Source organism: Manacus vitellinus, unplaced genomic scaffold, assembly GCF_001715985.3.
Source record: "Manacus vitellinus isolate BGI_N305 unplaced genomic scaffold, ASM171598v3 scaffold_0_pilon, whole genome shotgun sequence".
NCBI classification, from domain to species: domain Eukaryota; kingdom Metazoa; phylum Chordata; class Aves; order Passeriformes; family Pipridae; genus Manacus; species Manacus vitellinus.
Window position 1 is genome coordinate 15,135,268 of NW_021938789.1, and position 21,299 is coordinate 15,156,566.

Consider the following 21,299-nt stretch of genomic DNA (forward strand, 5'->3'; position numbering starts at 1 on the left):
TTATCCTAACACCGGAGAGAAACTTTCAGGCCAGAGGCTTCTGTAGGGGAAGGGGGAAGTATATACATTTATTTACACAAATAAATACTATACAAACTAAAGGCAACTATATATATATATATATTACATTACTATCAGTCAGTCCTTTCAAGCCCCTCCTTTAACTTTAGTCCAGGAGCAGCCTTTAAGGCTGATATGTAACACAGTCTGCCGTGGGAGTGTTCTGGGCTCCTGAACACTCCCTCCTCACCAAGTTCCAGCAGTTGTTTGTTGTAGTCTCTCCTCCTCATGAAGTCCAAGAAGATAGCTTTGAGTCCTTGCTCTCCTGCTGCTGGTGATCTCTCCCTCTCGGTGTCCCACCTCGGTTCGTAAGCTGCTGCAGTGCAGTTCAGCTTATCAAGCGTCTGTGTCCTGGAATCTTCATTCCTCTAAGTCAGTTTTTGGCTGCCTCTGGTCAGCTTTGGCAGGCAACTCCCGAGCCTCTCTTGGCCCATCCCCAATTTTGCCTGGGATTCTTTTCCCAAGCACCAAGCTGATTTTATCAGCCCGTCCACTTGGCTCTGCTCAAGTGCTGAGCCTCAAAATCCACCCCCCACCAGCCTAAATGCAGTGGGGGGAAAAAGCCCCCCTAGCCTTGGCCACAGGCAGCTCGGTTCAGTTATGCACTGTCCCAAGCATCCTGCAGCTGCAGGGGGGGGAAAGAAGGCCTGGCCTCCTCCCTCTTACCTGAGGTGCTGTGAATCTCTTCCTTCACAGCACACACTCCAAATGCTGACTCTAATTCTAGCCAAAGGCTGAGCTGGGGGGTCTCAGGGCTCCCCTCTCCCCCCCGGAGGGGAAGAGAGGGAGCCCAGCCACCCCCTGGCCTTGTCCACCTACACGCAGCAAACACCAAGAGCAAAACAACCAAAACTGCCCTGCCAACCATTTCCGATGCTGTGATATGTGATTTTTCAATATTAGCGAACAACATGAGTGGTGACTGGCTCTCCAGGGAACACTGTCCTGGCACCCAATCACCTCTGAGCCCCTCGAACTCTCAAGGGGGGCCAATTTCAAACTATGACAATAGCATAAACCAGTGAAATACAAATGAAAAAATTAATAGCAACAAAGTTGATTTCTGAAATTTTTAGCTGGATACAAGCTAAGAATTAGGAAGGATAACACTTATTCCTTTCTAAAATGATGTTCATTACTTCCAGTGTGCTCACACAGTCTCATTTTATAGTCACAATCCTGCCAGAACTTTTTCATATGATATTATCTTAAGCTGTATTTTGAAAAAAAAAATGTACAAACCATATTTGTTATAATACATTCTTTACATCCTTCAGTGGTAAGATACAGATACACTCCAAGCAGTATGTTGTAAATTCAGATATTCTACCTCCACGCAGAGTAACAAACAGCAGTCTTACAAAAAAAGCAAGACACATTTTGAAAAAAATACAGGTTGATTTTAATATGATCTTACTGCTGGGAGGATGATGGTGTGGAAAACTTTTATATTTATAAGATATTTATGTTACAGAACAGTCCTGGCTTTAAATGGAAGAGGTCTTGTTCATGTTACTTTAAACAGAAGATCCTACATAAGAGATTTAATCAGAAACCACAAAGCAGAGCTGTAAAAGCAGATTTCTTTTTTCAGAAATGAAGTATCTTCTCAAATCAGCATTAAAAAAAAAAGTAATAGAATAAATTTGTTACTTTTATCAGGACTTTAAGGCCTTCAAGTATTAAGTGAAAGATTAACATCTAGAAAATGCTTTATTGAAAATATTGGTTATTTCAGCATGACTCAGATTTCCTTGATAATTTCTTAAATTGAGATGAATGGAAATCTTCTCATTAAATAAATTTCAGTGTAAAAATCTAGCTTGTTGAGGACAAAATATTCTATTTCAAATACCTTAACTTCTGCATTTGCTAAGTGTAAGGCAGAGTTATCTCACATCATTCATGTTTTCAGTTTCAGATAAGTTTGTCACAGAAGTCAAGGATAGTTCTATGGGGCTTCAATCAAGCTGGTCTAGGTGGAAGACATCTGTGCTTGTGATAGAGGGTTGGAACTAAGTGATCTTTCTGGTTCCTTCCAATCCAAGCCATAGGGTCCTGATAGGTTTATTTGAGAGTGGTGACAATGAGGTAGGGTATTCAGGTCAGAGAACACTAATAATAACCTTAATTGCATGCTCACAGAGATTTGGAAGCCTGCTAAATTCACACTAACACTTAGTCCTCAAGGGAATTTGGTTTTATTTAGTATGAGAATTTATCACAACTGATTATCAGTATATGAACTCAACTATTATGAAAAAGTGATGAAAGTCATAAAAGAAAGAATTCACACTTTTAAATATTTAGGGAACTTCTAGTCACAAAGGTAAAACTAGTCCAGAAAACTACAATGCTACTCTTTACTTGCTGTTCATGAACTGAAACTGTTAAAACAAAGGCAACTCATGATAATACTGAACTATTGAGAAGGTAACAGCAGCATTTAAAATCTAGGCAAGCCTTCAGATAAAGGCTTTCAATGAAGTCGGAGGAAAGATGGTAACTTTTTGAAATGTAAGTACCACTTACTTTATCAACCTCACAGCACTCCTCAGCTTCTCAGTTTTGTTCAGTTTGCTTCTCTACTGGTTTGTACTCAGTTTTGCCAAGGCTTTATCAACAGTATCTTGAATCACATCTCATTACTTGTCACTCCTACCTACTTTGAGCTCTTCTGTTTCTTACAGCTGTCACTCCTGCACTTCTTTACCGGAGCCTAACCTTCAGCTTCTTCTTCTGGCTGTTGACATTGGACTTGTTATTCCCTGCTCCACAAGGCAGTGCTGGCTACTCCTCATCTGTCTGTAATGAATGGACTGTATATCTTTTATAAGCTTATGAAAGTACCAGTGATAAATACTATGCAATTAACTGTTGTATTGTATACGAAAGATAAAGAGAATACTCACTTTTTCTCTGTGTGTACGACTAAAATATCTTAGGCCTCACTAAGAGCAAATCTCAAAGAATAATGTTTTGCAAAAGCTTCCTACAGAGGAATATAAAGATAGGATTGTAATTGAAAGAGCAATTGTTGTTAAATGTGTTCTGACACACTGGCTTTGATTTGTTCCCTTGTCTTAATAATCAAATAATCACTGTTGATAGTTCTGATTTATTTTTTGGGGGGAGGTGGGGAGGGTGTTGGCTTTAAATGTGGCATCCTATGAAGTATGGAGAATAAATCTTCTGTGAGGAGGCAGAATTTTTGGGAAGAGAAAGGAGTTCTCTCCAAAGCCAATTCAAATTTTCTACTGCAAAAGGACCTCAGATTTTTGCTGCTGATATACAGCACCTGTCATATACAAATACTTACCCTTTCTTGAGCCTTCAGCTCTAGTAGTAAGAAAGACTTCTAATACTGTCCACACTTATACAGAGAAGTTTTAATATAAATGACCTGATCATAGTCTATTAACAGTCCATGTCTTTTTCTATCATTATTTACTCAGTATCAATATTCAGTTGCCTTCTATCCTTACTGCAAATTCTTCACACTTATAAGCCATTCTTTGGAATGCCTTTAGATGTCAGAATTTGAATTAACTGAACAAATTAAAAATATGATAATAGAAGTATTGTGCAGTAGAACTCAGTTAGGCTAATGTCAAGTACACACCATGGCAGATTTTCTCCTTTACTGCTACTTTTCTTCATGGCATAACTTTATTTTTAAATCAGAAATAGGGACAAAGAAATTCAGTTCAAATTTTAGAGTAAACAGATTCATAAGATACTGACCCAATGGTTCCTGTATTTGCTCTGAATCATTTCTAATTGCAACAAATTACTTTGATGTGTCACTTCAGATTTTGTGTGGCTGCATTACAGCTATTACTTTAAAAAAAGGAAGCTTCACTTTTCTTCAAATTCCTTGAATATCAAAATGATTACTTCTTAGTTGTGGGGTTGTTTTGTTTTAATTTGAGAAGCTCTTCTTACAGTTTCCTTTAAGTTATAAAAAAAGAAAAGAGATAAATCCAATGGCATGTAAAAAATACTGTATACGGGTGCAAGTCAAGTCAGATATTTATAACTGGCACACCTCAAGTTCATTGCTGAAGTCATCTCCATCTAGAATCTAGGTCTCTATATATATTTAATGAACATTTTGCCCATTCTTGAATGTAATAAATAATTTATTCTCTTTGAACTTCCTATAGAAATGGTGTTAAGAGGTAGTCTTTGCCTACAAAATGGCACTGCTTTACCATTAAGAGAGATGCTCAAAACAACACTATTTATGGGAGAAACACAAGTTCCAGACATTTAAAGGTCTTTGATGTTTTAGAGAGTATTCAAAAGTGGGGAAAGAAGCAGATGGTTTTACTACTAAATATAGTGTGTAACAGTGTGATCTCATGACAGAAAAAAAAATAGACACACCCCACTCTACCCTATCTTTATTCCCTGCTCTCAGTTTCAAGCTCCTTTCCCCATGAAAAAAAGATCTTAATCTAATTAAAAAATGGTCTAGGAGGTAGAGAAGTACAATAACTATTCATTATATTCTTTTAGATATGGAGGAATAAACAATATGTAAATTCATGATGGTGTGGAATCAAATCTTACAAGAATGTTGAAGCACTGTCAGAAAGAATGAGGACAGATATGTGCTCAGAGGAAGTTATGTAGTGTAAGTGCACTGATCAAAGTAATTTCAACATCTGCTGTAGCACACTGCATGTTCCTCAGTTATCCAGACTGTGGATGATAGGAGGAGAGAGATTAAAGATTAATGCGACATCATGGAAAATATAAAGAAATTTTTTATTTGTCCAGTACTCTATTAAGTGTAAAATATAAGTTTATAGAAAAAGTAGGAGACATACAAACAGCTCAGAAAATATGCTAAAGAATTTAAAGAAGGTAACTTGCATAATAGAGAGTTAAGAACAAAATGTCAAAAATTATTAAAAAAAAAACTCCAAAGTGTAATCATAGAAGAGCATCATAGAATCATAGAACCAACCAGGTTGGAAAGTGTCTTTTCTCTCCATTAGTTAGAGCAATGGCTCTTCTGTGGCCTGCTGTAGTTTACCTCTTGTATGGGCACTGTGGCCAAGAAGATTCATCTCATATTCTTGTGGTGGGTTATAGACCTGAAAGGAGTCGTGTAAACTGACATATAATTTTTTTCCCATATTTTACAAATAGAATTAACTATCTGGGTCCAGTGCATTAGTAAGACTACTCAAAGTTATACCTTTCAAAGACTGACAGATGGTGAACACATTTTGATGAAAGAAAAAAATCAGATTAATGGTTCCTATAGCAAAGGGAAGGAAAAACATATTAAATGAAGAAAAAAAAATACTGCATACTGACCAGAAAAACTGTCTGGGAGCTCATCTACCAGAACCCAAGGTCCTTGTCAGCAGGTCTGCTGATCAGTTTGCTCATCCCCCAGCCTGTACAGATACCGGGAGTTGCCCCAACCCAGATGTAGCACCTTGCACTTGGCTTTGTTAAACTTCATGAGGTTCCTGTAGGTCCACTTCTTGAGCTTGTCCAGGTTCCTTCTTCAGATGTGTTACCTATCCTGACAGTCAGTAAAGAAAACATATTAAAATGCTGTGTAAAGTGTCATACAGCAGAAATAACTTCTCTTTTAGAAGAGCATGACAATTCTGTGCAGTCACATAACAAGCACAGTGGGAAGGGAAGAAGTGTTGCGGCAACAGCATGGTGCTCTGCTAACCTGAGAGGAAGGAAACAACAAAATGAAAAAGATGAGTGGGCAAGTGATGAGCATGCAGAGGGCGACAGACAGTGTAGCTTTGGACACAAACTGTGAATGGAAACTGGCAGACAATGGAGTCTAGACATGGCTCACAAGGCACACTGGATGTTAATTATTGTGGGTGCTCTCAGCTAGCTGTTCAAGTAACGCTGCTGAAAGTATGTAGGTGTTAAAAAACCTATCCTGAATAAGACACTTGAGATACCATAGTTTAGGATGAAACTCATTATCTTTCTTGGTATATTATGAGATGTTTATTTATACAAGCATTGTACAGCTAGAATAGGAGCAAGGTACAGCTCCTTTAAGCAGCAACGAAAAATTGCTGTCTGGTAACAGGAGGGAAACTCAAAGGGAAAAAAACCAAACCAAACACCAAACCATGAAAGACCCCAAAAACCTCACAAATGAGAGGGACAGTGAACTAAAATACATCTCTTTAGTAAGAGTTTATAGAGATAAAAAAAGTGTCAGCATTAATTCAAATTTCAATTAAATTTCATCTAGTGGAATTTTTGTTGACAGAGGAGCTTGATTTGCTTAAGCAATAGCTGCTATGCATACTTTTTGTTAATATTTTTGTTGTTTTGTTTCCTGTATCTTCAAATGGCTATTAGGAAGCCAGCAGCTATGACAGAGCTGCAGGGAAGCAGAGTGTATATTATGCGGGTAATACTTTCAGTAAAAATAATGTCTCTTAAATAAATATTGTTTATTATCCAATTAAAAAAAAGTACTTCTATGATGTTTTACTTGGTCTAGGACATTTAGTTTGATTCAATATAAATAAAAGGTAACTAAAATATCAGAGATTAAATACAACAATATATAGAAGATTAACATCTTTTTATTGAGAAAGACAGTGAAATATGTGTAAGATCATTAAATTAATCTGTCGAGGTGAAACCAGAAATAGTTTTCATTTGCCTTTTTTTATTCTAGAAAAATACCAACTGTTGGATCTCTCAGAGAAACCTGATGAGCATTTCCTGCAGTTAAAGGTAAAATACACACAGTACAATTTCTATTAGTGGTGTGAGACCTTATGACCTTATAAGTCAATGCAATAATAGATCAAACACGTCCAAAACCATTCTTTACATGTCCAAGCCCATGATAATAAAAGTGTTTTCATGTTGAAAATATCATGTCTTCCTGAAAATTGTCCACTGGAAGTTGTTCCCACATAATTTTAACCAAATATTGATACATATTTTTTCTGGGGGAATGTAGGATAGATTAAAACAAATAGTCATAGCAACTGTTTACTAAGGTGTGCTGTAAGTTTTATCACAGAGTATTAATTGGTCAGGTATAAGTTCATTAATAGAAGCATAGTCTGTGTAATAGTCTATAGCTCAGACTTTTTTTTTTTTTTTTGCAGATCAACTTCGTAATTTGGAAAGAGGACATGTATGAGATTTATGAGTTTTTCTCAAAAACAGTGGTTTGCAAAAATGCTTTTTGGATTGATTAAAATGTGTTATCTCCTGTGCAGCATGAAAATAAGCAAATTTATACCTGCTGTTAACTTCCTTCAGAAATTCTTCGTCTTAAGGGATGTGAATTTATTTCAGTTTTTTATGTTGTTTTTGTAAGGTTTCTGTTATTTGCTGATTTTTTTCAAGAAATTAAGTAATGTTTTGAATATTCTATTTAAACAAAAGAGAGTATTTACGTAAGCAACTTCTAACAATGGCATAGCTAAGTTTAATACTTAAGGACATATATAATGGAGACAGAGACATAAGCATGTACACACACACACACACATATATATATATAAAATGGTTTAAATTATAATAGCTTTTATCAAATTTACCTTTAAAAAACCCTTATGAAGGTTACAAAAACACGAGAACAGAATTATTCCTACAGTGCAGATAAAAATCAAGGGTTACAAAAAAGAGCTGTGACATGAGGTTCTGGTTCAGGCAATTATTTCTCTCCTGAACAACCTGTGTTCAAAAGTCCATCTCTTTTTATATTTGGTTAGCAAAGAATCAAGTAAACTTCAGGAACATCTCTTGCTCAGAATTCCTTTCTATTTTATTCCCATTTGTTTTCCCCTCCTTTTTTTCACCTTTTTTTTTTTCTTTTTTCTTTTTCTTTTTTCTTTTTTTCCCTTCCTCTTTCCTTTCCTCTTCTCTTTCTCCTCCATCATTTTAGGGAACAGTTTTTCTGTTTATAATAAATACAAAGCCATGTTTCTCCAAGCAATTTTACAATTCTCACATCTGCAACTGGCTGACCTCCAATTCTGTATGATAGCAACTTCAGGGTAAATTGTTCACATATGAAAAAGTAAGTTCAAAGCACAGGTGAAAGGTTATTGTAAAGGATCTTTTGCTAAACAGGAAGGTCGGTTTACCTTTACATGCTTTGGGAATTTGTTAGGTACTTTTATTGATTTCTCTCTCTCCTTCACCATAAAACCACTTGCGATAAAAAGGTTATTGAAATCTTCTAGATCAAAGACACCACTAGAAACTTAAGACAAACCAGAGGAAATGTTTCCAACCATCTTGATATCAATAGTAACAAGACACATGATAGATATAAATCTGAGCATGATCTCTTTAAGCAAGTTATATTTTCCTTACTCTGCCCTTTTTTGTACTTAGCTTAAGAATTAGAAGACCTGTATTGTTTCTATTCTCTTTTAATAGATATGAAGGACTGTGTTAGAATAGATAAAATTTTTCTGCACATCATAATGTTTCATTTCCCTCTATTTTCATCTTAGTCTATAGTGCTATGAATTGTACTCTGATAGTAACAACAATTCATCAGACAATAATCTATGAAATATACAAATTTCACTGCATATTTTAGCACACCTGTAATGGTGTTGAAGGAACTAATAAATACTTTAGTGGAATTTTGTAAAAATACAAAACAACGGTTGGGTAAAAATTGAAACTAAATCTTTAGAAGTGTGTCTATGGTCTTTCCTGGTGATTGAAGACTTTTGGGGTTGTATTATAATCTGTCAGAAAGTAGTTTTATAAGCAGCTACGCAGTAAAGTATGGGAACCTATATAGTATAGCACAGTATAGGAGCCTATATAGTATAGCACAGATAAAAAAACATTTAACAGGAACAACTTATCTGAAACTGACAGCTTTCCTCCTCCAACAAGGTGGAACTTCTGACAATACAGGTAAAGCTCATTATACATAAGACAGAACCTCTACAGGGGAAATTTTAAGACTGTGAAATGCATACTCATAGGACCAGCACAAGCCAAATGAACTCCTGCTTAAAATACAAGCTATTTCAATAAATATAATAGAGTACATTTACATTCTGTTTGAATTAACTAAGAAAGTTCACATATAAAAAATACTTCATACAAAAAGCTTAAATATATGGGAAGAAAGACTCCAGTTAAGATACTGTCTTTCAAAAGAAAATGCAATGTTACTCATTGTTCCAATGAGTTACAATGGTAAACTCATTTTAGGTCAGTAGTGAACTAACACTAGTAAGAAACTAATAAAGAAACTAAATCATTCAAAGAAGTTTATGTATACCATACTGGGTCAATAATAATACATATATACCAGTTTATATAGTTTTAGATAAATTTGGAATAATCTGTCATAAACAGAATTATTCCTGTTATATGACAAACTGCTGAGCTAAAAAGTAGTCAAATGTACTGAACACAGATAAATTAATAAGATGCTTGCTTCTCCTGAAATACATGAATTTAACCACTACAAATTGTATGATTAAGTTCATACGTGCTACAATAAGAATACAGGAAATCAACAAACATTCACAAAATACCAGACAAATTTAGGCACACATAAGCTTTGTTACACATTACATTGTTTTTCCAACCATTCCTTCCTAGGATTATGCCTATTTTACTATCTGCATGAACTTAACCTGTCTTGGCATCATGACCAAGAAAAAAATTGACTCTTTTTTTTCCTTTAAAACTACTTAGTAACTTCATATATGCAGCTTTTGGATTCTATTTTTTACCATGAAGTTCAGTATGAGACATTCACTAAGAATATTGAGAGTTCTAGGTGTATCTATGTGGTTTTATGCCCATAAATTGCTGTAAAATGAATCAGTCATGCTGAGCTGTCTAGTGCAAAATCTAAGATCAATTATTTTCCTACACTATGCTAATTCATTGCCATAATCTATTTTCCCTACACAAGAGGTTTCTGGATTGCATTGAACAGAACCTCTAGATCAAGCAACTGCTTAGGGAAAGTATTTCATTGGACCTCATACTTAAAACTGAGGGAGTACTGGTTGCAGATATGAAGATTTGAGGCAGCCTTGACTGCTGTAGCTGTGCAAATAGTGATGTCCTAACCTTGGACTACCAGAGGCAGTGATCTGTTCTTGGAAGAATCCCAGGGGATCATTACCCTGGAGAAAATGGAGGAGTTACCATGAGAGTTTGTAGGTTTTCTAAGAGTTACCTCTTACCTCAAAAGCAGTCCATCTGGACATATACGAAGTAAAGAAGAGGCTGAAGGAGGCCTGTATGGAGGAAGAGCAAGCTCCTGACAAAATTCAAAAAGGGAAGCTTGCAAGAGGTGGAGGTAAGCACAAGGGGGTTGACTTTTTATCTATGTCACAGTTGTTCTGCTGTTAGAGAACCTGCCAAAACTCTTCTCCAGTTTTCATATCAGCACTGTCTCGTTTCCATTCAACTCAAAGCAGGGTCAGAGCACGATTTCTTGTCAATAGACCACATAAATATGCTTACAATATAAACATCAATATATATCATCTAACTCTGTTTAATGCATTTTTGTATGATTTACCTATATAAAGAACTTGTTACATGAAATAACCTTTGTTATCTGCCATGAAATATCCATGTCTTTCGGATGACAACTTTTAACATTATTTATATTGGTATTTCCTTAAAAAAACCCCTATTTTTAACATTTACCAAACCTACAAGGCAAATAAACATCCATTACAAAGTCATATTGGAACAAAATTCCATTAGAACTTCATTTTCTTAAATTTATTTTCCATTATCATGACATAATTCATTTTCTTAATTAAATTTTGTACTAATTCTCAACTGCTAACAAAAAAATATTAATTTAATATGTGATAATGAATTTAATCTTATTGCTACAAAGGAATAACCTGATGCTATTCATGTTATTCAGTTAGACAAAATTGATATACAACATGCAGATTTTAAAAGTAGGACTAAGTTCTGCTGATAGAATGGGGGGAAAAAAACCCCACCACAACAAAAAACCGAACAAACCCAACCAGTACAGTTTTCCCCTACTTTTATGTAAATTATTATGAGTATAAATTAAATTCATGGATTCTGAAAGATACACACCACAATAATTGCATTTTGATTTCTTTGTATGGGGTGTTCCTGAGATAAATTTTTTCACATCATAAATTTAATCTACAGGACACCTATACATTCCTGAGGCAAATAAAAGTTTGAAATTCATTGAAAGAATATCCTAAGGGTTGTTCATGAGCACAGAATGCCTTTAAGGCTGACAGAAACATCTAGTTATGTACTTCTTACTGTTATTGCCAATGGCATTCTAATGAACAGCTTGTCTTATCAGCAACCCGTTCTTTATTATAACCATAAATGGTACTGTACTAGGCATCATTCTTCCCTACAATAAGCATTAGGATAATATATTCCTTTTGTTCAGAATCTGCAGGGAGAAGGAATTCTTTTCTTCTTTTATGTTTCAATCTAGGTTGTTGACTATGCATAGAGAGCTGTAACAGCATTTAATGAAAGCTTCCTTGGAAAAAGAAAGAATCCCATAAATTCTAAAGCAGAGCTATGCCAGAAGCAGAACACCTGCCACTGACTCCTTCCCATGGATAACAGTAAAAGACTCACTGCTTGTAGGTAACAACCCACTGGCAGTGAGTGTTCAAAAATAGCTTTTGAATTTGATTGCTTTGTGCAACATGACCTGATACAGCCAGTAGTACATGCTACATTGTACCACCAGTTAAAAGAAACGTGGTGCTTTGGGGCTTTGTTGTTTTCACTGTTTCACATACACAAGGTTGTCGTTTCCTGAATAATGAAGTAATTCCTGATACTCACTTTTTAAATAAGAATTTTGGCACATCAGTGTCTTATGGACCATAGTTTTAAAGATCCAATAACAGTATTTCAAAGCCCTAAATCAATTCCAAAAAGAAAATGTTTGATACAGACCAAACACTTTTCTGTACTTTCTTGAATTATTTGAATAGTTTATTTCCCAATTTATTCAATTATACTTGATTCTAGTAATGTTCTGCTTACAATGATACTTCGAATCTTTCCACTTCACAGCAGTATTTTCTGCAGTGTAATATGTGAAAGACAATTACTGAAATGTAAAAGACATATACCCACTGCCTCAGCACATTTAATGATGCTTTTCAGTTTTTGCTTTTCAAAGTGTATCAAGTACATTCAAATCTGATCACGTAAATTTTCTCTGAAATATAACTCCATACACATACACAAACACATCTTGTTAAAAAAAAAATAAGAAAATAATTAGCACAGAGTCTACAAAGCTGTGTCAAGGAATATACAGCCTTCTTTTTACAATTAGTACTATGTGATTGGATAAAACATTAACATAGATACATATGAAACAAATTGTAAGCCATAGGATTACAAGAAGATATTAGTTTGGGACTGTTTACAAAACATGAAAGAGAAACCAGAGAATTTGTAGTTCAGAAATCTCTGATTGGGTTACCTTGTGTTATTTTTTTTTCTCTTTTAGCTGCATACCATAGATAAAATTCACATTTGAACCCATGTTACATGAACAATACACTCTTCTTTCCCAACTCCAGCTCTTTACATTTGCAGTCTTTTCCCTCAGCTTTGAGTGTTCTTATATATTTTTTTCCCCTTCTGATCCTCCCACATCCAATCTGCCTCCTCATGGGTGCTGAATTTCTTCTTTCCAATGATTCCTCTACTTTTCACATATTTTAATTTTTTTTCTCTCCATTATTGATTATTCCTTCTTGTCAGTTTATCCTAGCCACTGCATTTTTCTTTATTTTTATGAAACAGTTTTGTCATGCATTTGCCTGTGACTTTTTTCTACAGGGAGTATAGCAACTTTGTTCTTGATCCTAACATCATATACAGACATACTAAAATATTTCTCCTTCAGTGTCTTCATTTAATTCAGTTTCCTCGAACATCTCTGCTTGTAATTTACCTAAAAGGTGTCATGACTACAAATTGTCAAACCTGTCACTTGTAGTCTGAGGACATTATGTCACGAAGGCATAAAATCTTGTATATTACCTCAGCTAATATACCACAAGGGTAAAATTCTACTCTATTACCTTTTAATTACCTGGTTAACTGGTAATTACCTGGTTAATTGTTTGCTGGTACAATTTATACTGAAAGTAAAATTTGATCTTAGTATCTTTCCAGTGTACACTGTACCATACATTAGGAAATTAACAGATTCCGAATGTTACAAAAATTTTTCTTGACAGTACGCATTGTTTGAAGACAGCAAAAAAAATCAGCAAAGTCTGCAGGTATGTAAATTGCTGTAGTAGAAACTACATAAATTTTCATCTGCAAATCTAATCTCTAAGTGAATGAATAGTCTATGGTTGCTCTGTGCTAGTTACTTTTATTCCCATATTATAATATTGACACCCTTTTCTTTTCCTCTTTCTCCCTTGCACTGCCGAAAGAGATGTATAAAGAATCTGTGATTGCCCTCCCACAAAAGTGAGCATTCCATCATGCATAAGGATATGTAGTTAAAAACTTTATACACAACCGTAAATCGTGGAAATCTGTTTTACTGTTATTTATACATATTCCTTATCGCCGAGAACCTGATAAATTTGAGCATGAGAGAGAGAATATCACAAGGGTGTCCAGATTAAACTGATTTTCAGAGTGACAGGACCTCAGAGGCAAAGTTAGCAATGAGTCAGGGAGGGTGGGAAAGCCTAAAAAGCTTGGTTTTGTTTGTTTGTTTGTTTTTTAATTTAGTTTCCTTGGGTGTAGAGTGGACAGAAAAAATGTTGGAAATTGACTAGTTACTTGTTAGTGACATAACAATCTGGCATAATACTATTTATTTTTTGTAACTTTAAAGGAAACATTAAGGGAAATCCTTTTTTAACAAAATTCCATAGTGTCTAAGTATGTGTCTGCTTGTGTAGTTAAACTATACACAACATCTTAAATGGCAATTTATTTTTTATGTGTTTGTTCCAATTTGTAAGCCTTGTGTGGTGACGCAGATAATCTTATTAGATAGTGTATCAATAATTGTTGTTAATGCGAATATTCAGACATGAGGGTATGTGTCATTGTGTGAGAGTTGTGCTGTATTTCCTCACTAAACTTTATTTGCCATGTGTGTTTTCAAAGGTTTCCTCATATGGCTAGCAGATCTCTAAGAAAATTAATGTGTAAGTGGATGCATTGAGGGTGTAGAAAGTAAATTTCTTCGTCACAGAGATTCAAGACTTAGAAACTGATAGAGCTTCAGAAATTCTGTACAAAATTCTTTTTCCATATGGTTCACTTTCATTTTATCAATTTAGGGAATCTTGCTGAAGGACTTTCATAATTCTCACACTGTCTCACACTGTCACACTGGGATTTTTCACTAACTCCCCTGTGCTGAACATTTTCTAGATACAAAGTAATGTTCCTCACTAGCTGTATTTCCCATGCTTCAAGATTACTTGACTAGCAAGGATTCAGATTTGGACACATCTTGCTGTTGTGTAAAACATGGCAACAAAAGCAATTAATAATCAACTATCCAAAAAGTCAGAATGGGTGTCAGCATTTACTGCAGAAAATAATTTATTGTTTCCAGTGAATATAAAGATATTTAAATTATTTTGCAATAGCTATTTCTTAGGAATGAAAAACGGGTGACTGAAAGGTTTCCATAGGAATTAGGTGTACCAGTCACACTTAATTTCCTTGTTGAAAGGTTCCTCAGAGTCTTTGGAGTCCTTCAAAAGAATCATAAGTACACATGAAGTTTAAGAATTGATTGATGTAAGGATGTGTTCTGTCCAGCTAATTTACATGCATATTTTGAGAACTAAATTTCATATAGAGGAACCAGAGATTCAACCAAAACAAAAAAGTTGGCCTACTTTGCAAACTAGGCACATAAATGAGTATGGAGATCAGAGGCTAAGACAAAAAAAGAACTGGGCAGAAGTTAAGGTCAAATGAACTGAATAGATCTGATTGAAATAATTCTGGCTTTAACAGTCTCAGAGAAACTGTTGTTTCTGGTAGAAGTGAGCGTACAGTCAAAATGTTAGAATCTGTGTTCCTGGAACTGAATGGCAGTTTCACTTAAGTTTTTTTCCAGTTACTCTGGGCTATAGTTTTCTCAAAATTTTGTTCTGGAAATATAATCATCAATGTTTTGCATATGCAATCAAGCACACAGAATACTGATGAATGTGAATATTTGAAAATGTGCAGGAGTTACTTGTGTAAAAATTCTTTTAAAAGATAGCAGATTTTTCCTTTTTTTTGTGTGTGCCTTTTTTTGTCTCTGTTTTTTAAATAATATACAATAATGATCATGATAAGAAGTGTTTTATTTTGCCATCTTTTTTACATTAGTTTGCAACAGGAGACTTAAAAACTGATGAAGGAAAGGTCACATAATATAATCCAAATAGTAACGACCAGAGATGTTTTGTTTTCAGGAAGTATAATATTAGAGAATAATCTGGGCAACCTCTACTGTTGTGTGGATATAGCTCAGGGTGGCTTTGCCAGTGCACAGAGGTGAGTTGAGTCATAGCCAAGTTCCATCTCTGATAGTTAGTGTTAGATAATCCTGCTGGAGAGACTTTCAGACTGCTTTTGCAATGTGTTTCTGAGAACCTTTAGATGGATCACAGCTTTTCTCTTTTTCTAAAACACTGTCAGGTTTTAATATCCCATTAATGCATGCATCAAGGCTAACAATAAATTGGCCCAAACCTTGGAGAACAAAATTAACGAATTCATTTGAGAAATTCAGTTAATAATGATGAACTGAATGAATGAATAGCATGCGGGAACTTGCCACAAGTTGCCAGAAAAGAGGAAATGCTGGCGGGTCTTTTCCTTCTAGCACTACAGATGCTCCTTCATAAGGAGCTTAGGACAGGCAGGCACTTCAAGATTCTGAGATAGAATTTTCCACTGATGTTAAATCAGGAATGGATAGAATTTAAACAGATTGGAAAGGACATGATCTTAGCATTGATATCAGAAAGGTGAAAGCAATTGCATTAACAAGCAAATTCCCCATAAATTCCCAAAATATGAGAAATTATTTTCTGTCTCAAATGAATGCAGTATTTCTGCATTACTATACTGTAAAGTTTTCTGTGTTTCATGCACAGTGTTTTCTTTCAGACTGTACTTGCAAGTGAGGATGAATTGCCTATAGAAGACATCCAAGGAAGGCATTTATTTTTAGAGATCTCAAGAAAATCTGATGTGGGGCTATATCTAATGGTATTTAATTTAAAGAAGGACTTACAGTTTTTGAACTTTGCTCTTATTACTGTAGGTAATAGATAATAGATAGGATGATTAAATAATAGCAAGAAACCCTCTTTTCATTCCAGGTAGCAGCTATAATTCCTCTGGAGGTTTGGATTAGAGGTGAATGGAGGAGTATTCTTCACAATTCAGCTCCACATAATCAAAAATCTATAAAATAGCTATTCTACTATGACTTCAAAGATGAACAATATTTAAATAGCAATATTAAAATAAACTATTCAGAGAACTTTTATATGTGAGATTCTCAAGATGGATTCTTTACATGGTTTATTTTTTAATTGAAAATACCCATCATGAGTGATTTCAGCTATTTTGCTAAAATATTTTGAGAAAATTTGCCTGCACTTGCAAGAAAATATGGAAATCAGTAACAATAATAATACTTTAATTTTATGAAACAATCACTTCTTTTCATAGGATACCTTGGCAAGTTTCTAGCGGAGACCACGCAATTACTCAAATTATTTCTTAGATGCTAATGCTTTCAGGTGAAGGCATTCTATGTCAAATTCCAAGACTTTTTCTTTCTGTCATTATACAGTAACAGGAACTAATAGTTGGATGCCTGTGCTGCTGGTCTGACACAATACACGGGAAAATATAATTCTATGTAAATTTCTAAAAAAAAAAATTTACAATTTCTTTAATTCATTTCAAGAATTTTTCATTCCAGACTTAATATCAGAACTCACAGCCAAGTAGTAGTTCAGTGGGAGAACAGGACACAGTACCTCTATGTGGAAGCAGTTTGAAAGGCTTTATAAGTTTTGGGTAGCAAGTCTGATTTGTTTTAATAAATTGAAAATAAGATATTACAAGTTTTCTGTAACAGAAATGTATTTTTCTTTCAATATTATATAATATAATGTTGAGCATTAACATAATTATAATAATATATAGGAAAATATTTTTATAAGTTTTTTCAGGAAATTTTCTTTAAATAATAGCTTTGTTGGCAATCTCATGCATGTTAGAGAGTCCTGGTCATTTTTTCTCTGTTGTAACTGCAGAAATTTTTAACCATAACCTATTTGACCGCACCTCATGGTCAAAATTGTGTAAGATAAAATGAAAAAATACTAGTGGGCAAGTTTTTCCATTGAGGCTGAAATGATCAAGCATAATTTTGTGTTATGTCCATGTATTTCCAAAGGACTGCCATTTCCCCAGAATGGCTGTTTCTCATGCTTGATTAAGCTGTTTTCCCAGCCTTACATCATATTCCTTACGCTGAGACTAAGACTAGTACCCTAAATCCAACCCTATCACCACACCTATTGTTAAAAATAGATTCAAGGACTGACATATAATTTAGACTCTTACACCAATACCTTTTATTCTTCAAGACCTTTTACTTTTGGATTCAATTATCCTCTTCAGATTGTTATTTTGAGCTTTTTTCGTGATCAGACATAAAGCTAGGTGGACTGGAGCCAATTTTATTAAAAAGAACTTCCTTCAGTTAAATTTGAACTCTAATTAAATTTGAAAAAAAGACGTCTTAATTCACTTGAATCCAAGTATGACAAGCAATTGGATAGCACAATGCTGTCAAAGTTCTTTTTTCTCTTTTTCAGCTAGGTGATCCAAAATTCTTAGAAGTGAGACTTTTTGGGAGGTAATTTTGGTTTGGTTGTTTAGGGGTTTTTTTTTGGTTTTCTAATGAATTTCCAGAACTTATTTAGCCATGGATGATTTACGCTAAAACTTCTCAGAGAATCACAAGATCATTTACATTGAAAGGGATCGCTAGAAATCATCTAGTCCAACTCCCCTAATCAAGCAGGTCAGTTACATCAAGTTGCTCAAGATCATGTTAAGTTGGATTTGGATTGGTATGGAAACTCCACAACATTTCTAGGCAACCTGTTCCACTGTTTGACCACCCTCATAGTAAATCTTTAAGTGGAGTGACTTGCATTTTACCTTGTGTTTGGTGTCTCTTTTCCTTTCACTGGACACCACTGAGAGGAAACTGTCTTGGTCCTCTGCTCTTCCTGACATCAGGTCTTTATGCACATTGCTAAGACTCCTTTGACCTGCAGGCAACCCTCTTACACATACAGACCAGAATTTATCTGTTCTTTGTTTTGTCCACTGAAGAAAAACAAACTCTTAAGGGGTAACCGTGAGCCGCACATCAGTGCAATGATAAGATCCTCAAACCAGTACTGTTTCAAGCCAGAATGATTACAGAACACAGGCAGAACAAGGAAAAAAAAATGAAATCTGGCCTTACTATCTTTGATCTGGAAAGATGGACCTTTTGCAGATTGTTCCTGAGCTTTAAGAACTACCTTTCAACAGGTCTAGTAACTTGGGCTCATTGTAGATGTGAAACAGGCTGCTTCCTTTCTCCTGTAGGGATGATCAATATGATTTCAAGACTCTCTAAATGGTGAATATAAGTTTCAGCGCCCTCTCATCCAGAAATCTCCTTCCTACTGCAATCACCCTAATTGTCTGTCATTGTACCTTTTCTTTCAAATTTTCTTTCTTGAATAGTGTCTGTTATCATAAGCTTGTCACTTTTCCAACTGATAGAGAAGTTTAGCCCTAAACTGTCTAGTAAACACAACATATCTTTCATCTCCATATTGCATACTGAGTTTCCACCATGGGTACCAAATGCTTGTGAAGAAATTGAATAATTAACTAACTCATGTTCAAAGAGCTATTTTTACAAAGTGTTATGACTTTTATATGCTTCTTTGTCTGTGTGAGAGTTATATGTTGGCTTTTACTAATCTAGTCCAAAATGCCTTGACAGAAATACTTACCTGCATACTTTTAAAAATTAAACTTACTATTTTTTTATGTATTTATTTAATAAAGTCATAAGTAATAAGCATTCATAAGAACTGAAATAATAATCTAGAATGCAACTGTTGTATAACAAACAGATTTACCCTAGATTCTGAAAATTAAATTTAATTAAAAGTAATGAAATTTATTCTGGACCTCCTAATCTGTTTGTTTGTTTGTTTGTTTGTTTTGGATTTGGTTTTGTTTAGTGGGTCATTTTACTACAAGAGAAGTGTGCTTACTTCTGTATACTTATCACTGAAATTCAGATTGCTCATGGAAACGCAAATCATCCCTTTCCCATATACTTAGTCTTTCCTAGCACTGCCTTTCATAAGTGTAAAGAGTAATCAAAGAGATTCCAAAAAGAATACTTTTTTTTTTGTCATTCAAAACAGAGAGGGAAATGAATTATAAGTGAACTTTTTCAATTAATTTAAATAACACAAAGCAATTAGGATTTTGAGTTTGATGTTTTGTATGGGTTTTTTGTTTTGTTTTGTTTTTTTTTTTATGACAGTGACAACCTTAAAGATTTGGTTAAAAGGATCTGTAACGGCAGTATGTGGAAGCTGATATTTAAGGACACCTCCTATTAGACTTGCATAGGGACTTCTGTTTAGGAATGTTTGGATAGAGATTGTGAAAAAGAAATAGTATAGCTAGATATACAGGGCTCCTAGTTTGTTTGTGTTTTTTTTCCCTGAGTTATTTTTATTAACTCAGAAGTAGAATGATGATATCCAAACTCCAATTTATTGTCTGTGCAATATATTTTCACCTGTACAATCACGTATGTTTTACCAAGTTCTCAACACAGAATGTTTCAAAACACTGAACTTATTTTTTAGTTAACATTACCATACCAAATTCAGGGAAATATTTCCCTGAGGTGGTGGCCTCTCTAATGGTCACATTCAGTACTATAGGATGTAGGTAAAGACACTGTGGACTTCTATTATACCATGGCCTCACTCTTTACAGTCACAGGAATATTAAAAAAATAATTGCTGTTTATTTTACATACACTTACTTCCAGTGGTAGCATAGTCTACTAAATTATTCATTCAATTTGGAAAGGTCTCTACCCATGTTTGTTGCAGGCGCGTTGGTGGCTGAAAAGGCCAATACAAGATAGGTACTTCCGGTTGCAAAAGGCACAGCAGAAAGACTCCTTAGATGGTATATTCTGCAAGGCACAATTCTTTCTGCATTGTCTTTTCTCCTCAAGGGTGATCCTGTGTACTTTCTCAAAAGCATCCACAGTGTTATAGATACTGTGTCTCCAGACCTCCCGATTGGAGGCCAGAGTAGACCAGTTATGATGATCAATATGGCCAAGGCTGAGATGTTGTTTCAGGGAGTCCTTGTATCTTCTCTTCTGGGCTCCTCTCTTGCGGCAGCCGATGGCAAGTTCACCATAAAGCAGGATCTTAGGGAGGCGGTGGTCCTTCATCCTTGAGATGTGCTCTGCCCAACGCAACTGTGTTCTCATCAACATGGCCTCTATACTTGTGACTGCTGCTTGTTCTAGAACAGATGTATTGGTCACAGAATCTGACCAGTGGATTGTTCTGAGGCAGCGTTGATGGAAGCGTTCTAGGAGACGCAGATGGTGGCAGTAGATGACCCATGATTCAGATCCATACTGGAGAGTAGACAGCACAATGGCTTTGTAAACACTGATCTTTGTACTTTTCTTCAAGTGTTTATTTCGCCAAACTCTTTTATGAAGCTTTCCAAAGGCACTATATGCTTTGCTAACCTGTTGTCTATCTCTCCGTCAATCTTACCATCCGAGGAGATGAGGTTACCTAGGTAATTAAACTGCTGAACTGATTTGAGCTCTAAATTATATCTCAGTATTAAAACCACAAAGACACCAAGTTCCCTGTCGTATACCTGCCTGGCAGGACTCCTCTTAAGAATCACTTTCCCAACAGGTAGTCATAGTACTATTGCAAACTTATGTAAATTTACTTGTTTTGTCGAGCATTGAAATGAAAATGAGATTTCTTCTTTTCACTTTAGTGGATGTAGAATCACAGACAAAGAATTAATCTTGCCTTTTCTGGAATTCATACCAGAAATGCAAGCAAGAAAGTTTAGTT